The sequence below is a fragment of the Haliaeetus albicilla genome, chromosome 3 (assembly GCF_947461875.1).
Source record: "Haliaeetus albicilla chromosome 3, bHalAlb1.1, whole genome shotgun sequence".
NCBI lineage: Eukaryota > Metazoa > Chordata > Aves > Accipitriformes > Accipitridae > Haliaeetus > Haliaeetus albicilla.
Window position 1 is genome coordinate 39,173,098 of NC_091485.1, and position 27,672 is coordinate 39,200,769.

At 37.5% G+C, this 27,672-nt stretch overlaps 1 protein-coding gene across 5 annotated transcripts in view; it reads right to left on the reverse strand.

The window, feature by feature from the left end:
• PDE7A (phosphodiesterase 7A) overlaps window positions 1-27,672 on the reverse strand; it is a 78,500-nt gene that overhangs the window by 49,312 nt on the left and 1,516 nt on the right. The window lies entirely within an intron of this gene.

Here is a 27,672-nt window from a genome sequence, read left to right on the forward strand (position 1 = left end):
TCTACAAAGAACATACACATTTAAAGGACCTGAACTGGATCATTTGTTACTGTGCCAGTTTGAATATATCCTTATAATCCTTGTTCTTATGAAAACATATCTAGCCAAAGAACTTAAGGCCTACAGTACAGTATTCTTTCTCAATTTTTTCAGACATCCATTTTTCTGAGGCTGCTTACTTACAATTAGATTTTGGGGCTTTGTTTAAATCCGCAGAACTTAGATTTCTGCTTTTCTCCAGAGAAGAGATGTTGGCAAGAAGCTATACTCCGCTTTTACCTAACCCTCTTTACAGAAACAAAAAAAATTATTAAAAAGTTATTGACAGTTTACACAGACGTATTTGTCATGTGTTACTTGAGAAATATTCATTTTTCAACTGTCTGTCAGACATAGTGAGGCATATTAGCTTGGACAGAGAATCATTTTGGCATGGTCATACAGATGCTCAGTCAAGACTGGTCTACATCAGCTTGTACCTGCCCACACCTGTTCGCAGATACGTCATCTCCGCACTCACAAAAGGTCTGTGGCACAGCAACAAACTGGTCTAGTTTTAGAGTTCAATACAAATGCCTTCATCCATGATTTTGAATAGTTAAAAAAAAACACAGTACCATTGTTACAAGACAAAGTACTGTCAGGGCCTCAGACAGCAATCCATTCACTAAGATAGACTGTTCTGAAGGCAAGATGCAAGAAGTTGAGTTTTAGCTGCTCTGAGTTACCTTGTTTCACTATTGAACACCCCTTCAACAAAGACTCAATGGTATATTGGAAGCAAATAAAGAGCAATTTCAATTCCCACGTACTTCACATATTGCAAGTAACCTGGCTATGTAAGTGAAAACAGATGAACAGTAACGTGTGACAAGAAAAGCTACCAATGTTTTAGATTTTGTAATAGAACATTTATGTTCTAATTCTAAAGCACATCCTTTGAACAGTGAAAGACTGTCTTACTGTCTGTCTTATATTTAACTGGAAATGTAAATAAAAAACATTGAGGTTACAATCTCACAAAAAGACAACATCATGAAATTGTCAACACATCACACCAGAAAAGGAAATTACACAAATTTAAGTCACAATAGTTGCATCTTATAAATCTTCATAAATTAGCTGCAGAAGATGCAAAGGACACAAGAAGCTTGTCCTCTAAATTCAAGGCTTAAGCTTTTTTCCTTGGAGAGAAGCTTCTCCAGTATCTTTTATGCTTATATGAACACTACTAGCTCACCTCTGCAGCTTCACAGCTCCTATGTGGAAAGGGGGAGCACAGGAAGCAATCGCAGACTCCCCAGACAGCAGCTGTATGTATGAATTTCCACACAAGTGTCTGTCTAGCTCATGAACCCAAAGAAGAGAGCAATGCAGTGCAGTGAATGAAGGCTAAAAGGCATGGGGGCAGGGTACAGTGTGAGCTGCTCCGTTTGACTTGCTCCCTGGCTTCTCGCTCATTCAGACATGAAAAGCAATCAGAAATTAATAGACTGAATCAAAAAAACTAAGAGCTTCTATTTGGCTCGCAAGTGATGGGTAATCTGCCATAAGTATGGGGGCTCACCTCCCTCTCAGCCTCAGGAACATCTGCCTGCTTGGTTCTTGACTAGCAAGTTTTCACTACTCCAGCACTGCTAAAAAGATACTTTTAACCCCCTCATACACACTTCAATTCACTTTGTCGGAAGTATTTAAAGAGTAGTTTACACAAAATTAAACCATTGACATGTATTGAGACCCCTCAGGCAACACAGCTTCCATTTATATTATAAGCAGGTATTTATGCAAGGATTTTAGATATAATTTTCAAATTTTATTTAAAAAAAAAAATAATCTAAGAGTTCCCACAGAAAAAACACATTTCAGCATTTCCCCAGGCACACAGGCATATGCTAAAGCTCAAAAAATACGCTAAACATTAAAAAGGCAGTAATAAAATCATCTTTGTTTCTGGTTCCTTGCTATCCATCACACAAAAACATGAAAATATTATGTTGTCAAAAATTATCAAATTTCACAGGGAAAGCTGGAAGTTTCACATTAATAAATTAAGCAGAGATGGCAAGAGAACATCTGAAATAAATCAAGCCTAGCTTTTCTTTTCCTATTCTGCGATCACTTCCATTAAAATAACTGAACGACTACGGAGGACAAACACTGAAACTGGTTACACCATCTGCTGTCAAATCCACAAATCAATATAGTATTTTATTTATAATATGATGGCATTGCAAATGAAAATCATAATTAACTTAAAACAGTCATTGCAGAGTTTACAAAGATTAAAGAGATTCAAAGAAAGACCATATTGGCCGTGCCCAAGCATTTCACAAAAAAAGCAAAGCACATAACTAAGAAGGAACACATCTCATCTGAAATACAAAAAAGGTTAAAAGAAGTTACATTAGCCAGCTACATTCAACTTCTTTCACCTCAAAAAATCTAACATTTTAAGCTTGGGGGGGGAGGGTGAGGTAGGGGGGGAATCACCCAGAATCCATTAGCAGAGTTACAGTTTTTGCTGCAACGAAAGTTATTCCTGGAGAAAATTCATCTGGAGACTCATCTGCACTGAACACTTATTTCAGAACTTGCTTATACACCATACCCAAAAATGCTTGTAGTCTTCCATGCATTTTCCCAAGAGCTAATTAAACCTATGCCCATTAAGGTTAAGCTGACCAATTTCAAATGAACTGGTTAAGCAGACCAATTTCAGCTGAACTACTTAAACTTGGAAAGGCTCTAATGAGACAATAAGCTGAACACCCTAACCCTCCAAATGCCACAGTTCAACACCTGCCATTGCAACACCTTCCCTCACATTCTAGGCTGCAACATATTATTGCCAGCTTCCCACCTTTTATTTTATTGAGCTACCAATACAACCCTGTCTTACATACTTCCAAATTCTTCTTCTCTGACCTGTAGCAGATGCAAATTTCTTACAGTGATTGCTGTAAAAAATGTGCTAATAAAGTTTAATAAAGGTATTTTCATGCAAAATTATATTTGCTAGACATTTACACATTTGTAAAACATGTAGTTATTGCCTTCCATTAATATTGTGTTAGCAGGTGGGTGCCAGCAATCCATGCATCCAAAGACTTTTCATCAAAAACATAATCTACTTATTTCAGCATATCACCACTATAGATAAAGCTGACCTAGTAACAGAGATAGCTTTTCAGCAGTGTTGTGGCTTATGTCTGCAGGTGTTAAACTGAAAAAGACTACTGTTTGAGAATGAAATACAATGAAAAGGTTCAGCCTTCTATTACAGAGATGTCAGCATAACATACTCGTTCTTTGATACAAAGAAAGAGCTTTTAGTTTGTTTTAAATACATCAGTACTAAGAAAGAGAAAGCTGATAAAGGAACAGAAGAATTAAAGCTCAAAACCAATATAAAAAAAATTCCCAGGCAAAAAAATCCAGATGATTGCAATCTCCTATTAGGAGGAAGAATGGAAGGAGGTACGGAAACAGGCATATAGAAGTGTTCTATTAATAAATACTTTTTTGTACACTTCACAGCTGACACATTGACACAGAAAAATGTGGAAAGCTAGTAGAAAAAAGTTTAGGGACTTCTCCAACTACAACTAATATCCTACAGCCTTCTCAAAAATACAATTCTCATTATTCAACCCGACTGTGCATTTTATTGCATTTACGACTTTCCGAGACCTCCTACAATTAAAAACCACTTTCAAGTAATTTTTCTTCCACGATTTCACAGCAGCATACATCTGAATTTAATAATCCATTTTTGAAGGTAACAAGATGCTACTTTCATTGTCAAGCTTTAACATTACACAGAAATTGAATTTAAGAATCTAGCATAAAAAAGTTATTTCAATGGGATTTAAGAGATACACATTTGTAAAATTAAGTTCCATTTCCATTTTACTTGGTTATCCTGCAGGGATACTGAAAAAAAAAAAAGCCATACAACTGTTATATTGTTTCTTAAAGAAGCAAGAATTGTAGCAGTACCAACAAGAATGTTTATCTCTGAAGCTCCTTGCCACCCACTGGACACCTGTCAGTCTTGGCACTGGCCTTTATGTGCCCATGTAAAGAAGATTTTGCATGGCATAGCCCTCTCTTGACCAAATTAGGCTAACCTCATCTGCATTGACATCAGTGCCTATAATTTTGGAATCTCATCGACAGAAATAGCTTTATCACAGGGCCCAGCATACAAATTAAGCATCTGTATAGGGCGTGCTGAACTTGTGGAAGTGATGAAAAGCTGTAGTGGAAAAATCTTAGCATACGCTTTGAAGCTATATCTAATTAAGGCAACAGTTAGCTACTTTGGGTGAATTTATTATTTGAAGTCTTGGGTTTAGTCCGCTTGCAGTATTCTCTGTTTCCACACAAGCCAGTGTTAAAACCTTTCATTTTCACTAAGAACCCTGAACAGTAGTTCAGCTTAGTACATTTGAAAGCATTTAATATTCCAGGTATAGAGAAATCACAGAAGTTTTTGGTACCAGATCCCAGTTTTGTCTTCAAATTTGGTGTCACTAATAATCCCGTTGTTCTGTGAGAAGCCATTTCAGCTTGCTGCAGGATTATCTCCAGTACTAAATTTGTGCTGTCTATGCGTGATGAACTAAGAACACTAAGACACAATTAATTTCATTAATGTTACATGACTTAAGCAGTAAGGGGAAAGTCTAGTATAGCAGATCATGATTTCCTTATGAATTTAGTAATCGAATTTTATAGAGGGATTTTTGGAAAGAAGCAGAATGGCAAAACAATTAAGCTACGTAATCAACCTCCAAAACACATTTGGAAAATGAGGGGAGAGAAAGAGAGGAGTAACTTGCACGACGGTAGCATAATTCCAGGCTCCTCATCACTCTGTCAGAGCTGGTAGTTTGCAGATCGAAAAAGCGTACAGCACTGCTCGCTCCATTCTCTGGGGGAAAGGAGGATCTGCTGTCAAGTTACTTCTCCAAATATGATGGAAGACAGACATGAGCCGCAATATAATTAAAGCCTTTCTCACCTTATGAAGGAATTTTAAGACTTATGGAAATACTGATGAGCATGCAGAACTAAAGATCAGAACAAAAGAATAATAGAAAACACTGAAAAGATTCTTTGCTTTGAAACAGTTACTGAATATGGATGTCTTTGCTCCTGAAGGGAACAGTACTGGATCTACTCAGCATACCCCCAAATATTTACTAGAAAAAAAATAGAAAGAAATACAACCCCAGCCTGTAGTTCAAGATCCCTGTTTTGGGAAGGGAATATGGGGAGCCAACCTATGACATGCACAGCAGAGCTTTGCTTCCCGTGCTATAAATCAGTCTACCTCCACCACAATTAACCCAACTTTTTCTTTACTGCTTCCTACGCAAAATTACAAGTTGTTCCTCATGCCTTTAACCAAAATTTTCCATGTGTAATCAAAAGAACTCACTCTCATCCTACTGTCGCCTCTTTTGCACTGTATCCTACCAAATAATAGTGCAGGGGAACAGGGAAGGAAAGGTACCACATACTCTTGGTCTTCCATTTACTTTCCAAACTGTGAAGAGCAAAAACTTTTCAAGTCCTGAAAATAACTGATCAATAGATTTTAAACACTGAACTTTTATTCTGCTTTGAGAGATAAGAGTATTTCTATCAAGTAATTTCTATTTCTTTCAAGAAAGTTTCAGACACGTCCTTCTAGACAAATAATACAGGTATTTTGGAAAATATCCTAAATTTAAAAGGTATTCATGGCAATAAATCATTAGCCAACATAGTCAGCTGCTTGTAATCCATACTTATGATGTCCTTAATTTTAACACCACAACCCCCCCCCCAAATAAATTAAAAAAAAGAGAGAAAAAAAAGAGTACTGGTGCATCATAACTAAATTCTCTTACAGCATATACTTTTTTTTAATAGACCAAGAGTAAGATTCTATGCTGGTTTTCCAAAGAGCTCCCAAGTCCATTTATGCACATAGGTTGTTGCTCCCATAATTAAGTCATAATTCTTTACCTAAAAAATGAAAGGTCTGAAATGGCAATAGGCTTCACGTATTGCCAAATGCTCAAATTCCAATGGCAGAATTAATTTTCTCAGTGGCTTCTCTAAAGCACTCATCAAAAATACCAGAGCACTTCACAAGCACTCATCTTCAAAACCCCAGTCCAGCACAAAGAGATCAGAGCCCAAACATCAGTCCTTCTGGGCACCCAATTTAAGACTGCTAGAATTGTATTCTTCCAATTTCTTAATCACATACACCTCTCAGGTAAGCATAGCTCCCTGGCCTGAGATTCTTCCTCTGTTGGGAGTGGGCGGAAGGGATGATAGAGGGCAGGAAAGGCAAATCAGGCTGCAAAGTCTCACATCAAGCACTTAACAAATAAGAAGCATACCATCATGATCTAGGAAAAAGTTTCATTTACATGTCTGCACTAAGAAGCAATTACAAGATGGAAGCATGAGAAATACGTTTTTCTCCAGAGTGGCATTTAACTGCTTTATAAGTACACACAATCCTCCGTTCTTAAACAAAAAACACAAGGAATGGTTCTAATGCTTCACACAACACAAGCAAGTACATTTTGTGCAATAAAAGAGGCAAAGATTTCCTGGAAAATATTAACAAAATTAAAACCTCACAATGCATCAATGTAAGGATGTTAACATGCATATTTCCTAAATGCTGTGCTTCTCTTTAGAATTACACCCAAAACGGAACAAAACTGTTGTGTCATAATTGCTTGTTTCTTTCCATTTATTAAAAAAAAAAAACTAACAAACAAACAAAAAACCAACCAGCAAACTATGAAATTCTATTGGGTCAGAACATACTTTACCCACATAACTTCCAAAAGAAGCTGCAAACTCTAGATTCATCTCAGAGGCCACTTCTGCTGTTTTAAGATATAAACTACACACATACATAACTTATGTTCAACAACAGAAAACAAATTTTAAAACTATTTTAAAAATTAACAAGTTTAAAATGTATCCCAAGCAATAGAGCAATAAATCTTTATATATATACAAATACACTCAGCACATAAGCTGTATTTGGAAACAAACGCACAATTTTAAAGCAATAATTCTTAACCAGCGAGTACCAACTTTTTACAGAAAGCAACACAATACAAAAAAATTTTAAAGTAGTTATGTACACAGATTCATTTCTATCCTTCTTGACCTGAGCTACTTACACTTTTCCCTGAACAACTGAACTTTCTGCACTGGATTAGCTGCTATTATCTACAAACCTAAGAGTTCAAAAAAAACCTTTAAAACTGCTAAGTTTAGAACTTTTCCAAAGTTGCTTCCTCTAGGCAGGTTAGTTCAACACACAATGCCTACTGGAGTTGTAAGTGGTATAGTAATCAGGGCTAGGCATGGACAGGGCATTAGCCATAAAGCAATCTGTACTTAGTGATGAGAATAAGTTTTCAAGCACACAGTTCACGCCAATATGCCTTTGACTCTGGAAAATTTAACATTGTACAAAGCTTTGAACACGTTAGCCACAAGAGCACACCGGAGCACTGGAGAGCCTCCTAAGAACCTCTGCAGTAATTACCACGAGACTAAACATCACTATAATTAAGTTTCCTTATTTAATAAAAATAATTGCTTTATGTTTTAAAATCCACAGGTATAGGGCAGTTTATCTGAAAAACTGACGCCTCTCATCATCAGGTTACGGCTTGCGTTTACTGTTGCAAGACTACTATCTTAAATACTTCAGGATCACCTTGAACTGAGAGATTGCTATGCTGTCTGTTACAGTATGTATGCGTGGGGTACAACACCCAGGACTGGTGTTGACTTGCACCTCGATGCATTGACATTGTTAGATCTTCTTTTTAATCCCTAATTTTGCAAAACAGGTTTCAGTATAACAACACTCAACATTCAACAAGTAGGAAGAACTACAACTAATAAGCTGAACTCCTTTCCTAGCTCCAGCCTCCCACATACCATGGATGTGTGATACAGGAGGCTTGCCGCCCTTCAGCTGCACACCTTTCAGCCTTGCACCGAGGCACAGCGTGCCCTAAGGCAATATATATTATTCCACTTCTTCCTGATTCCAGACATGTTGTGAAGGAGTGGGATAAGCTCATACAAATGCGGGGCTGCTGAAGAGAGGGCACTGGAGTCAAAAGCTTAATTTTTTGCAAGCAGGTATCTATTATCATGTGTTGGAACAGACCACAGAAAGCTTTAAAATCTGAATTGTAACTTTTTCAAGGCTTAGAAAGGCAAGTCTGTTACTGCATTAGAGAAAAATATGGTTAAGTTTAAAAGACAGCATACATCTGTGAAACACTCAGGATAAATTTCAGTTTGCATCAAAACAGTACATTTTCATGTTAATACTATAGCTTATTTTTTTCTACAAAAAAAAAAGACATCTAAAAGCTAAAAAATTTCTTTGAATACAAAGTTATAAAGGTCACATAAATATCCCCCACAAAACCATCTGAAGGGACAATAAGCTATTTTCGACTGGCAGATGATTAGCTGGATATTCTCACAATACTTTCATGGAAATCATTACATATAAAGTGGAATTCCATATGCAAAATTAAGCAAGTAGCTTATCAGCCCCCAACCCCTTCCTCCCTATAAATTACATCACAAACCCCTCAAAAGAGGAATTTAACTTTTACTCTCTAACGAAATATCACAACATACTTATTTTACTTTAATTTTTCCTGACATTTTGTACCATACAATGTGTCCTGACAAACTCACCTGATGGATTACTTTAGTATTTTTTTCCCCTAACATCTATGGTTAAGTTCTGTGCAGCGGTTGAGATTTTCCCTTTAAAATTGAAAGGGTGGCTATTTCTATAACTGCCAGTATTTTTGTTATTTCAAACACACAAAAGGGTGAAAAGTAAGAAACCCAACGAACAACTGAAATGAAAGCTCCCCTGCTGCACTTCAGATGAGACTAAAAATAAGCGAGAGAGCTCAACATTAGAACTGTTTACCATTTTTGTTTGCTCTTAAGACAGGAAAAAAAAAGGGAGGAGGGGGAGGTCTGAACAAATTTGAGACAGAAATATAATTTTCAAGGAACCATATTTGGGTTTGGGTTTTCCCCCACCCCCCCCATTACATTATCTATTTGACAGAGGTTTGTCTACTCTGTTTCAACTTCAATGGGTTTCACTTCCTACCTTTTTCTTGCACTAGCAAAAGTACAACCAAGCTACAAGTTTCTGAAGAATACACATGAACGTTCCTCAAGCCCAAAGAACACAACCTATTCAACAGTGCTACTTAGTTGCTCTTACCTTTTAGCTTTCCTGCTACAGTGAAACCTTTTTAACAAGGTCTGCAAACTGCTCAGGAAACCGGACAGTAAGATAGCTCTTTAACCAAGAGTTTAGAAAATGGGAGGCTGGGGAAACCCACCTCAGGCTTGTAACAAGGCATAAGAGCTTCTCCTGAAGTAAGATGAGCAAAGGTTTTGCAAAGTCAGAAAAGTAACTCAATTCTTTGCAGGAGCTGGGAGAAAATAAGTGACCGAATTCATGAATCCATAAATGTACACAGCATGTTGTACCCTAAGAAAGGAGAAGACAACATCCATGGGCTTTTCTTTAACTGCCACTCATAACAATTAGCTGTAAGTAGGAGCCGAGCTTTACCACCACCAGATTAATCCAGAAGAAACTTGGGCTCTGCTTCACAGTTCACACAAATAGGGAACTAAAAGAGAAGCCAGCCATATTCTTGCCTCCCTCAACAAGCAGCAAGTAGACTGTTCTTCCCTGTGGCCTGACAGTCTCCACTTTGGCATGCATATGGAATAGCACATCTATGAACTGCACCAGTTTGGACAAAGTTCTTAAAAAGTATCCTATCCAATTTACCTACATTTATCAATCTGAACTGCCAGATATCTGGAAATCCTTCAGAGAGCAACTTGGTATCACACACAGCAAATCAGCATGTTCTGGGCACTGAAATAATTTGATATGATAAAGTCTAGAACAGACTCAGTGAGCTTATGAATATGGGAACAACCTACATGAATGCACTAAATCTGTGCATGTCAAAGCCTGCTACACATGTGCAGAAGGCTCCTCAGATTCCTAACCACTTTCTCCAGTAGAAAATACTAGGTGACTCATTTCCTTGATGTGTACATGCATCATTTCAGTGTAGATAAGAGACACCCCCCCCCCTTTTTTTCTTTTATTTTTAAACTGCAGGTGTTGTCAAACTCCATAAGACCAAGTCAACATCATACAAGTCGCATCCCTTGAAAATGAAAATAATCCTGCCAATAATCACTTAGCATATCTGGTATCAATCCACATTCTTGAAAAAATTATTTGGGGGGGGAAGGAGACAACAAGGAGGGAAGTAATCTGGCTTTCTAGAATAACATTTTTTTGTACCTATGGTTAAAACTGACACACAAGCTACAAAAAAGTATCCAGCACAAAGTATCGAAGCCTCACCAGATCAGGAGAGAAAATAAATGAATAACTAGAAACAATGCATGAGGTCAAGCATTACACAGACTTGTATCTTAAGCTTTCCAAACAGTCAGGAACTGTAATATACCTAAAATGGCATATCAATTCTGTAATTATTATCAGTGAAGTAACAGACCCATTACATCTGTTGATATAAAAGGCTAATCCACTACTATAAAGACAGTTTAATCTTTAACAAAGTTGATAAAACTATCTTCAGTATCTTGATAAAACTATCTTCAGTATCTTGATAAAACTATCTTCAGTATCTTGATTTAGGTGCCTACAAAATCCTCCTCAGGTATGCCATAATTTTTTCTTTCCTTGCACCCCTGTCTAGATTTCTGTAGAATATCAACAGCCCACAACTTAATTTGTATGTCACAACAAAGGTCTCCAAGATATCAAGGATGCCAGATTCTGGATCTGTGTGATGATGACTTTACACTAGGTTCTTTGTTGTGCTGGTTAAAGAACAGTCTGGCTGTTGATGGAACTAAGATTATTAATCAACACAAAAAGTTTCTCATAAGAGTACAAAAGAAATGTAGTCAGGCAGTAACTGGTGAGGCTCTTTCCATCCCCCAGCCATCCCCAAAATAGCGGACCCTCAAACTTTCTTACAAATCCCTTACCAAGAGACTGCTTTCAGGAATAGCACAGAATAATATACCTGGTTATAATATAATGGCTAGGTTAAAAACCTATTTTAGAAACCATAAAACACCTGAAAATGTAATAATCACCCACCAATTTTGTGATGCAACATCTATCAATGTTTGTAATTTAAAGACACTAAAATAAGACTTTCACTTCCACTTTTTCCACCAACAGAAAAACACTAACCAAAGTTAATTGTTACAGAAATACTCAGAATTTGATCTGAAATCTTAGGAGTTATTGTAAACATGCAATCTTTAAATGAAAGCTGAAAAAAAAGAGGGGCTGAATAAAAAATAAGAGAGCATTCTTTTAACTTTAATGCCCCCGACTAGTATGAATAAAAGCCTGGGAACAAAAAACTTGTGTATTCGAATAGCTGTAATTAGGATGCTTCACCTATTGTACTTGAATGAAAGCAACAGGATACAAAAATACTTTTTATTTGCCATGACGCACAAAGCATTTTTTTAATCAAATTATTTAAATCAATACTATCTGCAAATTATAATGAATGTATCATACTTGTATAACAGTTAACTTTTAAGGAAACAATTTAACCAGTTTATGTGAATTTGGAAACTCTGAGATAGTGAAAAATATTCAAGTTGCAACTGGAGATGTTTACATGTGTCAGTACAGATACAGCTTCTGGAGTGTTGCTCTGTAAGCTTTCAATGCACAGCCGTGCCTATATTCCAGGCAACACCAAGGCAGCTAGTATTACCCATAAAATCAGTTACTGTGCTTTTCCAAACAAAAATCACCACAGACCAAACAAAAACCAGCCTAGAAGTTCACTTCAGAAGAAAACAATATTTATTTTTCACTTGATCTACATACCCTGAAACCAGTTTGCAGAAAGAGACCCAATACTGAAAACATTCTGTAGGTCTCATCTTCTAGAAGGGAACTTAATCACCAGCTTCTTGAGCTTTCGTTCTTCCTGCTCAGTTTCTTACAATCACGCTTTCCTTGCCAATATGTGAGGTACCACAAATTCTTAAGTAACTGACATCATTTCCAAAGACAAATCACCTAGATGGCTGGACAAAGCTGATTAAGAAGATACAGTACAGCCATACCAGCTTCATTTGAATGCGTGGGAAGAACTGACATTGGTGCCAATACATTTATGTAATGTGGTCCCTGCAGATGTTCAAATGCTTTGAGTTGTCAGCTGGCTTTGGAGATACACATCACAAAGCAGACTGGCAATTTAAAGAAGAACCCTCCAGGTGGTGTTGTGTGGATTTTAACATGGCAAGACATCTTGAGAAACATGCTGGGATATCTACCTTATAGAACAGAAAGTTTTAAAAACCTCAGTGACACATTCCACCATGGGCTAATTAGAATTAATTTGTGCCCCATGGCCTTAAGAGCTGCTCTTAGAATACTTAAAACTCCTTAATCATCTTCAAGAAGGCATCCTTTTGCCATAATTTGGTCTGTGATTGCAGGACAATTTAAAAGTAGAAAACCTGAAAATTCTTAATTCCAAAGCTTGTCCATCCACACATAACATTTTTAAATGCCTTTATTTCTTGAAATGTGTGCCTGTGTATGTGCACCTGACAGAGAGAGAATGAATGAATGATCTAGTCTGCCCCTTTACCACTGGCAACAGAAACCAGCAGAGGGCTGCACTTGGGCCACCTTTTGTACCCTTACAAGGAGTCAAAGGACAAGCCCAAAGCATGCACAGTTCTTAAATACCACTATATAGGAACTCCTATCTCAAATATTTGAAAAATCTACACAAGAACACTCCCCCCAATTTTTTTTCCTTTTAAATTACAGGCTCTGCTACACATTTTACCTATCTTTCCTGCTAATTTTACACATTCAAACAGCTTTTTTCTCCTTCACACTACTGTTGAAATATTTTACCTCTGTGTATTTAACATCAAAAAGCACAGCTCACACTCCTAAATACATTTGCTTCATAAATTCTAGTTAAAGTTGTGAAGGGTAAAAAAAAAAAACAAAACAAAACACAAAAACCAACCAACATTTTTCTCAGACAAGACAGTAGGAGATGCAAACTTCTACGTGCTCCATTTTGCAAGCATGAAGGACCAATTATTGGAGTTTTCACATAGTATGATGAAGAGTCAGCATTACCAAGCACAGCCCTTATGTGTGTGTCCACTATCTAGCTTCATTCAAACACTGCTTGAGAATTTTAAAAACAAGCAGTTTGGCAGTCCTTCAGTCTTTCCTTAGCAGAATGCCTGTTAAAAACAGTCAAACACAATAGTTTGATACTTAAATACTTGGAATGTACTCACAAAGGTGAACATTCATGAAAGATAAATGCAGTTCCTTTAGCAGGCCAACAGCATTTTAATGTCCATGGAATACTAAGAAAACACTTCATTTTAAAGCCTACTAACCAGAGATTCTTTCTCCAGTCTAAAGAGGTAGAAGTCATCATGTTGCTCTGTAGCAAAAAACATGCACAGTAATCAGAATAACCCATGGCTGCTGCTGGAGGCTTAAATAAATGTTGGAGATCTAGCATAAAAAAAGCTATTATGAAAGACATGTCCTTATCTCACAGAGTAATTTTTCACAAATAAGCATAAATGCATTAATTTCTTTTAGTGAAAAAGCAATATACTATTACTAGAGTACACTGCACTTAAAAGTGGAAGCAACAGCAAAGAGTCTAGCACTAATGCCTACTATAGTACCTGCGCCAGTAATTCTGTATTACCAGTCCTGGGCCCCAGCTTGCATCATCAGAGCCCAGAATATTTATGTATGTCTTCATTCTCAACCCTTTTCTGTCTCAAACAGCAGTGTGAAAGATTACAGACTGAGCAGACCCTTCTCCCCTAAGCATTAGTCCCTCTCCCACTCAAAATTATACGGGCAGAATTACATATTCTATGGTAGACAGAGGAGCCTACAGAAGAGCCTGTAAGACCTGGAATTTATAAAGGAGGAAAGATTCCAAAAACAGCTAAGTGAAGGAATACAATTCTGTGTATCTGCATAGCTGAAATAGGAACAGAGTTGCTGAAGGAGATGGATGCTTCAGCAGCACCTTTCAACCAGATTACACGGGACATGAGAGGTCACTGCTGTTTGGGCAGAGATGTGGCAGTCCCTTATCTCACCTACAGTCCTTGTCCAATTCCTCAGCCATAGAGCAGAGGTTTAACAGTACTTTGATTCCCGATTTTATTGTAAGATTATTTTTCATAACAGTACTGAGAAAGCTTTAAAATGCAGACAACCCTTGCACATTTCAGCCAAGTAATTAGCTAGCATGCACACATCTAGTTCAGAACTGCAAACCGAAAAAAAATTATTTAGGTAGGGTAAAACCCACATAATATGTAGACCTGCACACTATAAAACTAAAGAACATAATCACTTCACTAAAATATCAATTTTAACTACAAAAACATTTCATCTGCCTTCAGAACTGCGAATCTCCTACTTTTGTTGAACCCAAACATTACATTGTGAATGCACCAATGAATTTTCACTAATATGTTTCTTTTTCCTGAACTAGAAAATATAGGACCATGGGCTGTTAAAAAAGTAAAAACCTGCAGGATGCCTGGGATTTAATATAAAAAAAGAAGGTACTAAAAAAAGTACTGCAACGATAGGATGTTAATTCCTTTGCCTGCATACAAGGTTTTTTTGCCAAGTCAGTTTGTTCATGGGACGAAACCTGCCTTTGAATTATTTCGGTTTGTTATGGGTCTAATTAACCTACATTAGTAGCTTTCTTGTTAGTCCTCTGGATATCATTGCTTTGGTGCTTTTACCAAACCCTTTCCAATCACTAAATTGTGGACTAAGGACAAAAGCACATTTCACAGTCCCCCTTTATAAACTGTTTCAGGCTTATACTCTCTACTGGTTGACTCAGGTGTTCAGAAGACTCATAACAGTCAAACAAAGAGTAAGGTTTTGGAAAAAAACTACAGAAACTAGAAACTGTAACCATATTCTCCACCTGAACGCTCAGTAGAATCAAGTTCATTTCCAAAGCCAGGATTCTCTCTCTTTCCCTATGTCACTCCTTTTTCAAGTTAAGTCACTTCAACTCTAAGGAACAACTACCTCTCTTCCCCAATTACTGAGCACTTTAAAACCCATGCTCCAAAAGACACTGTCACTCCATACTTAAGAGCACAAGCTCTCACACCTAGCATTGTACCCTGCGCCCACCCAAAATCAGCCCACAATCCAGAGGCGGGACCACTGAAACTGCTCGTGAATTATGTGCTAGGCACACCTCAAACACAGCCCCTTTATCCTAGTTGCGTGCAGGCAGCAGTCCTGGATCTGCTGGAATTATGAGGCAAAGCAGCAGCACAGGGAGCCCAAACTGGGAGCACAGATAATTACATGATCCATGAGACAATACCACTGACCAGATGGACGTGAAGTAGTGCACATCCTTATGAGGCCTCAGGAGAGGCTTAAAAGACCACTGCAACAAAAGAGTAAGAGCTGTCTCACTGCTCTGGCAGTGCTACAGGCCACTATATGGTTTCAACAAGGATGAGAAAACTGACACAGAGACAGTGAAGCAGCAACTGAGAAGCAAGCTCAATGCTGGAAACCGTAACTCAGCAACTATTGCCTCACTGGAGGCCTCCCTGTATTGTGTAGGCGCTGCCATACTCTCTGCAGCACGATCTTTTTTTCATCCCCTGCAGAGAATTGGTGGCACAGCCCATAGCCAGCAAAGAATATCACTTCATGAGAAGCGGGGATGAAAGTATACACCACTTCATGACAACACACACAAGCCTAGGTGTCCATGGAAGACCTAGAAGTCCACTCTTGACCAGAGCTGCTTCCTTCTTTTTCCCAAAGCAATGATATCATTGGAAATTATCAGAATTCATAAAAAGCAGAGATTGGCTTAAAACTTTATTACATATTACTATAATTAATAATCCGTATTTTTGCAATAGATCCATATCCTTTATTTACCAAACTCACTTTCATTGGCACTTTTGGGGTAAAGTGAAGTACTGGGCCCCATAAAGACACCTGAAACTTTCACAGAGTTTGAGAGGCTGTACCTGGGCCAGGGCCACCAGGTAGGAACGTGAAGAAAGCGATGCCACAAACCAGACAGTAGAGGGGAGAAAATACAACAAATGAAACAGATGGGGATCAATGTGTGCACTCAACAAAACCATACTGCTTTCAAAACAATCTCACAAAATGCAGAGGTAATAGGCTGCCATCAAACACTTCACACAAATTATCTGATCTTCACCTTCTCTCAAGGGGGACAAACCACAGAAGGCACTGGTGGCACAACTCTCATACACTGCCTTTAGTCAGTCCTTATTCTTTGCTCTCACAAATATTACAAAAGAAACTTCAGGTAAGACCTTTACATGGCATCTTCTACAGCAAGCATGAAGAGCTACTAAGGAAGAATGCCCATGCACATTACTTTTTCCATCCTCAAGTTTTACTTCATCTGCAGAACAATCATCCGCTACTGATCAATTCTCTTCTCACAAATGCCAGCATGCATGAAATGGAAGCCAATACATTTATTGCCACAGCTTCTCTTCTATCATGATCCAGCAAATTTATCAGCAGTACAGCCTATCTTATCTCCTGTATGTTGACAGTTCCCGGGAATGTTATCACTGTGCTGCACTGGACAGACTGGCATATGGCATCCAAACTCCCTGAAGGCACTTCTCCTAGGACAGGGGTTGGGCTCCACACAGGTCCCTAACAAACCTACCCACAAATACCTTCACAGAACTGGATGCACTTCAGGCTGGGATTCAAAATAATTCTGCCAATCAACATAATCAGCATACTGTGTGCTCTACTAAATTCAGCAGAAACGGATGGCTGAACAACTGTGCACACATGTACTCAGTCAATCCAAATTTGTTTGACTTGGCAACTCAGTTACATAGAGAACAACTATTACGGTATGACTGTCCTTGGCCTAAGACATGCTTCAGGGCAAGCTCTACAAAGTTTGAAGGAGATGTCTAACAACGAGGAATCTGGAGAAAGGAATAAAATAATAATAATAAAAAAAAGACTAAAAAGAACAATCCCAACAGTCACCTGACATCATCCTGAAGCACTTACAACAGTGTAAAACTAATGTGTTTTTGTCTATTGTTCATTCTGACAAAGTGCTTCTAAAACCTTACTGTAAATGATAAAGGCTAGTAATCTAATAAGTATAAACTTCTTTCTTAGAAAGATCAAGTGAAAGCAACAAATCTTCCAGAAATTGGTATGTTTAGGATATGATTTTGTCCCGTGACTTGCCAGACACAGGACAACATGGTAGCAAATGGTACAATGACTACTGTTTCTTTTCTGAATTTATGCAGCACCCACCATACCCTTATTCAGTTACCACATTTTCATATATAACTATATATGTATTTTCATACATATACTCACATATATACACACATGCCCATTTATACACACACACTAGCAAGCCTTTTAAGCATTTTAAGCAATTCTCCAAAGACAAAAGACAGGAATGATCCTCATGTTCTGACATTTTGTTTATAAACTGTAACAACCATAGCTACTTTTCAGTAAAAAATGCAGAAAGGCACTTTCAGTTTCACAGGAAAGTAACCTTTCATTTGTACATTATTTCTAAATGTACTATTCATACACATGAGAAAAACAAAACCAAAATTTCATCTTTTGAAGAAGTCTATTAACCCAAATTTCCAAACTGGATGTTTTATGGCTAAAAAAAAGAGGAAGAAATACAGATTCTTCTGACTTAATGTACTTTTACCAAGCATTTGTTCAAAGGTTAACAGCCCTTTTAAAATATTCTTTTTACCAAGTCAAATCTAACTAATATCTGAAAAATATAGAAGCATGGACTCATCTAATAAAGATAAAATTACAGATTTTGAAGTTATGTGAATACTAATGTATAAAAGATACAGGGTGCACAATGCTTTTTCAAGAATACTAAATACAGTGCCTTAGTCAATTTGAATAACACCAGGGAATTATTCAGCCCACTCTTGTTTGGGGAGAAAGTGAAACAATTCCACAGTTGTCAGCTGTTCTGGACATTCCTCCAACTGCAATGGAAACAACTTGCGTCAGTGTTGCCTCTGACTGCATGTCCCTGCTCCTTCCCTTGCACCAACACTCCTCAGATCCTGCAAGAAAGCCAAGGAGAGCCAAATCAGCAGAAAATTACTGCTACAAAAAGGAAAGAGCTTTCTGCTGCTGTAGATTGGTAAACTAGCTTTCTGCAGGGTCAGAGGAGTGCAAATCTCAGCACAAGAGGAGGGGTAAAGATATGCAGCTAAAAGCAATTACTGTGGAAGCAATACTGCTTACATTCAACACCAAAAGCGCCTTGGAAGTATGACTGCAGACATTAAATAAAACTCTTGTCTGAAAGAAGAATTTCTGTTTAAATTAATATTAGTAATAAAAACTATGGCTCCAGTCAACAATAACCATCAACCACTATGCGTCTCCAAGCACTAAGTGCAGCATCACCATGTCAAGCAAGACAGAATTAAAGAAATTGCCTTCATATTTTTCATGATACATTAAATGCAAAAACCATTGTACCTAACTTTAACAATCTTAATTTTAATTTGAGGACTGTCAGAAACAAATACCTTCTGTAATGTGTATTATTACATTAAGGAATGAGCTTAAGATGTATTCTTTAGCTTATCGATCTTTGCCTCCTCCCACCCTAAGCAGACCCTCTGCCACATTCAGCATAAGAGAAAAATTTGACCTCCTGGCTCCCAAATTGGTCTCAATACAAATAGATTTTTCAGTATATAGCATCTTTTCCACGCTCTCATATGAATACAACAGTATTAAGGATAAAGAAAAAAGTCTTAAGCTTCACTAGTCATAATAGTCTTTCCTACTTAGTCAACCAATCATGAATACTAACTTCTTGTCTAATCCTCTCAAATCATCTTTCCTAAAAAGCTTGTGAAAATGGATTAGCTTTGTAGTACACAGGAAATTATTTCACTTACAGTCTACTGTATCAAAAGGTAGTAGGTGAAGAACTTTAACCAAGGGCCTTTTAAGACACAAAACTTCCCTTTGGGCCTCAACTTAAGCTGGAGGGCACTGGCAAAAATAATGCCATATCACATGAAAAAGAAAAACATCAAGTTAACCTAGCTTCAACCATTCAACACTCCTAGAGAGATGAAGTCTCTCCTCCTTAAAAGAGCCTAAAACTCAATGCAGATCACAGAGTAAAAGTCCAATACATTTCCTGCAAGCAAAACTTAAGGAATTTAGTACCTGCAATTTGCTATGTTTAACTTCTAGTCTTCATTTATGGTAGGTTGCAAAATTCTCACAATAATCTGAAGTGACAAAGATATAAGCAGGCTGACTATATTCAGAAGAGAACCAGTATCCTCTTTGGAAGAAGAAGGAAAAAAACTGGGGGGACAACAATTTTTTTTTTTTTTAAGTCTTTGGGACATTATGGGATTCTCAAGGTAAAAAAAACCTTTTTTTTTTTAAATTCAGGCAATAAAGTTCTACTATTTCCTCTGTCAATCTGTGGACTAAATACTAGATGTTTTATCTGGACAAAGGTGTAGTCAGTTTATTTTGTCCAAATGAAAACAAGCTAGGAAGAACTGATTAAATATATTGTTTAAAACCAGTGAAAAGTGCAGAAATTCCTATTATCGCCATGCTAAAGGAAATGTATCTCAACTTTACAACAGAAGAAATGACAGAACAAAACCTTCATAAAGTTAATCTCTAGATCTCTCATAATAAGTGAGAACATCAAAGAAAACTCCTCCCCTTTACTTCGATACATAGACATTTTTTATTTAGCAGATTCACACCATGTTTGCAGCTGTAGAAGAAACTGTATGGATTTTTCTTTGCCCAATACCAGGAGAAGCTCAATTATTGCAGTTGCTGAAATCTAAAGTCTAAAATTCCACAGATAATAAACAAGGACATTTAAGTACTCCAGACTTTTTGAAAACTGGTTACAGGCCTTCATCATTCCCAAAGAGAAGCTAAGGCAGGGCACTACTGACAAGACCCCCACCACCACCACCACAAATACACATTTCAGGAGATTACTGTTGCACAGGAAATTTACTGAAAACTTTAAAAACATGAAAGTGCAAGTTCATGCCTGACTAAATGTGAAACCTCCTCAGCACGCCATCAACTACAACATCAATATATGGAGTATGTTAGCTACAAACATCAAGCAAGAAATGACACAGGCCAGTTGCCATGACAGCTATGGTCCCTCTGCTACAGGACTATACTATTAAAAAAACAGAGTTTTTTGTAAGAGTGTTAACTTTTTCTGATCTAGATGTACAACTGAGTCCCTCAGGAAATCACTTGCTTGTCAGCATCCCAACACCACATGTACCTCAATTTCTAAGACCGCTAAGAACCACCACATCAGACAGAGACTGCACACAAAGATGCTAAACCTTTCCTGTTCCAAGGCTGATTCGCCTACTGAAGTCTCAAGCTTCCCATTATAACCTTTTCCCTCACAGCCTTGGAAGAGGTTCCTGTATCTTTTCCTTTGTTTTTTTTACCTTGGGATAGAATTGACCCCTTGCCCTACAGTGGGCAACAGGTAGTATTTTGCATGTATTAAATATCCAGTTTTACTAGTCAGAGTAGCCTCCAGCTACATCGGGGCGGGGGGCGGAAATCACTGATAGAGGAAACAGCCTTTCTCTCCACATATCTCATCTGGCAGCAAGGAGTGGGAGAAATAGTAAAATCTTCTGCTAATACAGAGCTATGTTCATTATTCTCATTGCAGCATACTGTTTCTGATGCTCAGGCAAGCAGAGAAGCAGGGCCTGATGCAAATTTTGGCTCCTTCACGCTTTCAGCTAGGAGCTGAGGAAAGAATTTGCCCTCTACCTTGCGATGAAAAGCAGACTCAGGAATCTCTTTAATTATAATTATTGTGGGAGTGTGGTCAGGAAGATAATAAATCAGATTGCCATATCACAGGTGTACAAAGTAGGGGGAAGTGGGAAGAAAACAGGAGTTAGACTGCTGTAACAGAAATAAAAAATTCTCAGGGTATGGAAGGGAGGAGGGCAGGGAAGGTGAGATAATAGCCACAAATTTATTTTCAACCAGAAAGAAAACAAAATATTTGGCTACAAGTTCCTTACAATACACCTAGGATGCAAACATACAAATAAACAATTCCCCAACTAACCCTTAAATCCAGTTTTCCAGAACTGCATTTTTATAATAAAATACTGTGTCTTTGGCAGGCTGCCTTGCTGGATTACACGGGGTTCTTATTTACACTGCAGTTACTTGTTAATGACATAATCAGAACAAACTGAGGACAACTTCACATCTAATGAAACAAAAACTCTTCCAAGTTTTCCTATGAGGATTTCTGTGCACAACACTGAACCAGAATTTGAGAAGTCTAGGTTCAATTCTTGGTCCCAGATACATGCTTTCTGTAAGACCCTACATGCACGTGCATGCACACACCAAGCATTTGTATTTGCTTATACAAAAGAATTTTCCCAAGTAGAATTGAACATTTCATTTAGCTGTGAATGCACACAAAGGACTATCTGCACTGAATGCATTATGTAGTATGATTTCCAAGATTAAGATGAAGCTCTTCGAGTTTTTAGTACGTCCATCCTCAGCCTTTCATTTACAAGAAAATGATATTCTAACTAACAGAATACACTACCTCCCTTTAATCATATCATGAGATACATGAATTTGTATCTTAGATACCCAACTGTACAAATTCACACGTGGAAAGTATTGACGTGTGTTAAAAAAGATTTACACAGTAAAGGACAACCAAGTTACTTCGGTTTCACACTTCAGGGGGGGTGGAATCTAATTTGAGCTGCAAAATTACTCACTATTTCCATGCAGATTCAGTGAATTTTTGAGAAGGGCAAAATACAACAGATTTAGTCCAATCCAAAAGGTGTTTCTTATATGTGAGCTATAACCTGGGACTACCTGGAAATACCGTTATGAATCTGAGATCCTCTATGCTAGAAAATGACTGAGTACATTCAGAAACCTACAATTTTAGCAGAAAACCAATGGAAACTTGTAGATACTGAGTGATGAGGGAAACGCAAGAAAGCAATAAGCCAATGGTCATTGATATGACAGAGGACCATTCTAACAAATCACCATTCTATTAGCAGGGTTTTTTCACCCATAGGCTTTGCAGAAAATAGAAGAACTGAAGAAACAAGGATTCAACTGCAGATGTCCTCAACGTTACTTTCCATGTGCCAAAACAGCAGAACAACAGAAATGTCAGAAAATTACATGGTTTTTATGATACTTTATTAACTCATAATTGAGCATATTACCATATTGACTCAGAATTAACCTAATTTGGATACCGTTGCTTTTCTCAAGCAACCTAAAAAAACAGACTTACTTAGCAAAGACAGGGTTTTTTTTTTTAAAGAAAAGCTGCTGAAACAGACATGCCTTACAAAACACTTCTAATTCCAACAACCTGTATTTGTATTACATTACTACATTATTAGTTCATGTAGAATATTGAATATTCGCATACTAATGCCGGCTTCTTGTAAAATTGTTTTATGGTTAAAACTCAATATTTCACAACCTAAGGGGCCCATAGCTACAATCTCTGTTTTCAAACCGATTTCTCTTTAAAGATAGCATCAGAAAATTGAGGTTCATACAAAGCACAAAACATACTATTACACAATCTGGACAAAGAAGAATTGACTTCTGGTGATTTAAGACAATCTAATTAATGGGGACTTTAAACTATTATTCTGCTTAGATCTTACACAGGCAATTATAGGCCATGAAATAAGCTCCTATGACCTTTTGCAGAATGAAAGTACCAATGTTGCTTTACAGTACAACATATGAAAAATTTAATTGGTCATAAAACTCAGAGAGCATTTTAAAAATGAACTGCCACACAAAATTACTGTAGTGCATGAAATCCCCAATCAGAACTTGTCCGTGCTGTGCGTAGAGTCAGAGTCAGTCTCTGCCTCTCATATGAATAGATGCAATCTCAGCAACCAGACACAATAAATACAAGATGAAGGGAATTGCAAGCATAGCAGCAACACACAGAATTAATTCCAGAGGCTAGGAATCACATCATGAAAATTATTTCATTATTTTAACTTGTTAATTATTCATGCAGCAGAGATATGGGAAACAGCAGGAGAAAGCTAATAAAAGAGCAAGCAACTGAAACACTGATGGAGGGGATTAGAAAGGTATAGAAGAAAAGTTATGAAATCAGTGGACGAGGAAAGAAAGGCATTTAGGGTAAGGTTCCACATTCAGTAACAGGGCCAACTAAGGCATTTCTTCTGTCTCCCCACTGCTCATTACTCCTGGTCTAGCATTGTGGCGTACTGCTTCCTCCTTACTAAGATGCACGATCACTTGTGAAACTGTACTATGAGTTGGCCAGGGCTTAAAAATAACCTGATCAAAAAAAAAAAAAAGTTGACACAACTAAGAGGAAAATGCAGGAGCAGAAATGAGCAGCTGCAAGGGAAAAATAGGTCATGCCAACACTTCTCCCAGCAAAAAGGTACAGCCATGGGATTAAAGACCAATGCCTATGTTCAGACCATAAAAATACACCTCTCAATTATGTCTTGTAACTTGTAATGCTACATGCAGAGCAAAACATGTTTGGATTGCATCAGGTGACAAACACTGAAAAGAGGAGTTACACAGCAAAAGGCGGCCAAAGCACTTGCTTGATGTTGGGGAATACATTTTTCAGAGGAAGCGTGTACCTTTCACTGAAGAATCCACCAGTGCAGTATACTTCCAGCTGCTCATAGTGACTTTTTCCCACTGCATCCTCTTTAAGTCAAATCTAGGATTCCATGTGCATGATCTGCAGTCTACTGTTCCAGTATATATCACATGAAGAGTCACAAAGCATGATGCTATATTGCTTAAATGCATGAAATGGAGATGCAGTAAAGAGGGATCACGAACTAGGTTATCAAATACCAGATATACATGGTACTACCTAGTACACAGTAATACTTGGTACTTCAGGTAGAGACCTAGTGTCTACATTTCTGAGATTCAAATTGTGTCTACTATTATTTGCTCTATTCTCTCTTCATGCAATTTCACCCTTAGGAGATCTCTTTCTTTACCATCATCAAACATTTAAGGACAGAAAGTCCAAAACTAGATCTTTACTTCTATTCAGACACTGCTACTAGATACCACTGATGCCATTTTTGGGGGCACTGAAGTTAATGTAGAACCAGTTACAAGGTAGAGGGATAGAAATGAGTCAAAAATAGCAGGTTAGGCCAAAGTTTTCTTACTCATTTGTGATATGTTTCTGTCAATTCAACTTGGGGGGAGGGGGAGGAGAGTGGGGTGTGCAATGCAGGACACAATATAAAAGTGCTCACTGCTATGTTTGTGAAGTGGTTTTCAATATAAAACCTTATTCATTAAAAAAAAACAGACTAAAAATTTTCACACTAAATGAGTATAGTTTTAGAAACTCTTTGTTATTACTATTAACAATACAAGTTAAAACCCAGATGAGACAAAGAATCCAAAATTGCCCTCTGAAAGCTCAGCTTTAATTTAAAAAACATCATTTTGTAACATTTGGAAAGAACACCCTAAACTTACAATCCAAGGTACTACTTAATGTCCACTCGATCTCACAGTGAACCTAAATTCAATCTCACCAGGGTGAAATGCCCTAGTCGTTTCAACAGTTACCCATTCAAGTGCCCCTAAAAACAGCTTTTAACATTAGCATTTAAAATTATTTCATGTTCAAAGACAATTATTAACTCAGACAACTGTATAAACCCACACAATAGCAGCTTTTCACTTGACTGGACTTGAACAATAAATATCACAAATTACCTCCAGGTAATAGATGTCACTTTTAGTATTTTTGTTGTTAACACTGAAATTAAAGACGACTACAGGGAAATAATTCATACATAAAAGAAAATTGCAAAGAGAAAAGGAATAAGGTTTTCTCTACATTTACTGGGGATAGTAACAGGTGTAAATCACCACAAGGAAGATCTAAATTCAGTATTAGGAAAGAACTCTCATGACAAGAACAGTTAAGCACTATTAAGAGCAGTTAAGTTGTCTAGTGCGATTGCATAATTTCTATTATTTGAGGCTTTTATGGGTTTCAACAGCCTAGTGGTACCATCCTTTCCCTTAAATCAGTTCTGACAAACTTCACTAAGCCTACTTTATTCAAAGAGATGGCAGGCAGCTACCCAGTTTCCTGCTAGTGTTAGTTTTCTTCAGTTCACTAAAACAGCATCAGCAAACACCTGACAAGCATCAGAGATGGCATAAAGGAAGTAGTAATAATACATGCCCAATGTCAGGACTTTAACCTTCAGCAATAATGAGTTATGTCAGCTCACCGCAACTCATAAGACTGTATCTTAAAAAACAGATTAAGCAAACAGATTAGACAAACATCTGTTAATAATACTGTAAGTACAATTTATCCTTCCTGGGGCTGAGAGGAGTAGACCAGAATTCTCGAGGTCATTTCCAGCACCACTTTATTTAAGCTTTAAAAAAGCAACAAACAGCCCATTTTGAACCCATTTAGTGAAACTTCAACAAAACATTAAACTGAAATTTCACTTAATATATTACAAGAGAAATATTTGCCTGCTTAGCATTGTCACAATTAAATGTTATGTCTAATACAGCATGCGTTTGTCTCACCTGTGTTTTCCATGTAAAATACCTTCTTGCTGAAGGGATAATCCTAAACCATCTTATGCCTCAATCATGTCACTTTTAATCTGTAAGTGGGAATTCAATTTTCAAGACCTTACATTTTTTAAGACTATCTGCCAAATGTGTATTAACTGTAAAATGCTGGCTGTACATATTCCTCTTGCTCAAAGCTAGCCAGAGCAGAAGGCTGAAAATGACAGACTGGCAAGGGTTCAGACCTCTCTGAACAGCAGTGGAACTGGAATACTAGGAGTCTTACAGGAGACTTGCAAGGTAAAGTTATGTTCAGATGTTACATAGAATCATTAATCCCACTGGTGATGCTTCTTAGTCCATCATTTATACCAGCCTGTAATTGCAGATCTGGTAGACATTCACATCCTACTGTCTGCTGGAGACTTCAGGGGAAAAAAAAAAAAAAAAAGAAAGTTAAGACAGCAAAACATAGCTGTACTCCAATCAGCTGGCCGATATTAGCAAAGACTCCCTCACTTAAATATCCTAATTCCCTTTTGTTAATGCATAAACTTATTTCTCTGGCTTACTCAGAGGAAACAATACTTGCTCAAGCACACATATAGTTTTCACTTTTTCACAAATTATTCAAACACCTCTCCCTGTGACTCACTCTAACATACCTACAGCCTATTGGTCAGAAAACAAGTAATCCACTGAGAAGCTTGAAAGTTGGGGGGGGGGAACCCAAACCTTAAATGTCAATACCATATTTAATATGCTAAGCTTGTATGCACTTCATGCATCCCCTACTCTGGAGACCATGCAGAAAAGGAATAAATACAATCTATCACCTTGACCCTTTTGCCTATTGCTTTTCCCAGAAGCCCATGAATGCTTCAAACAAGAGAGACTCTTCTCTTACTTGCACAGGACAAAACCACTAAATTAGGTTGGACTTTCAAGAAGACTTATATGTATGGAAAATTCACCATCACCAAGTACAACTCAGATCAAGCGGTACAAATGGAAAACATCCTAACCCTCTCACTACGTGGAAAACTAATTTGTCATAAACCCAAAGCTTTTGTCAATTATTACATTCATACTCGGGGAAGGGAGAGTTGTCAACATATCTGCGACTTCATTTGCTTACTAATAATTATTTCCATAGGCATTCAAATTCCTGGTTATCAACACAGTATTTTGTTGATTCTTCCTTCGCAAACATACACATGCCTAATGCTCACACACACACAGAGCTTCACTGCTACCAGGGACAATGCCAAAAGAGACTAGTAGCTCTGTATTTTCTATATATGCATAAATGAAGCAGAGCAAGTCATGAAAAAGCAGAATAACTTAATAAGATACCCCCCCCCAAATGTAAACAACAAAAAATTACCATTGCACACCTAAAGAGCAAAGACATCATCTTCTGTAAGGACAACATACTTCAGAGCATGGAAACAGACCTTTCAATCTAGACATTATAGGAAATCCCTAGAAGCCAAAACCGGCAGACTTCCGACCAAAACACACACTTTCCACGGTAATTCCAAATTTTCTCCAGAGACTTCCGCCAGAATATAATTTTATCACTGTTTGCTGGGAAGCCACACCAGCGCATATTCAGAAATTTAGGGCAGTGTTCACAAGAAAAGCCTCCCTTCTGTCCTGATAGTTATAATGACCCTTTCTGTAGTATTTCCAACACAGTCGGATGAAACAAAATACAGCACAGTTCATCTTGTCACTGATGTAAT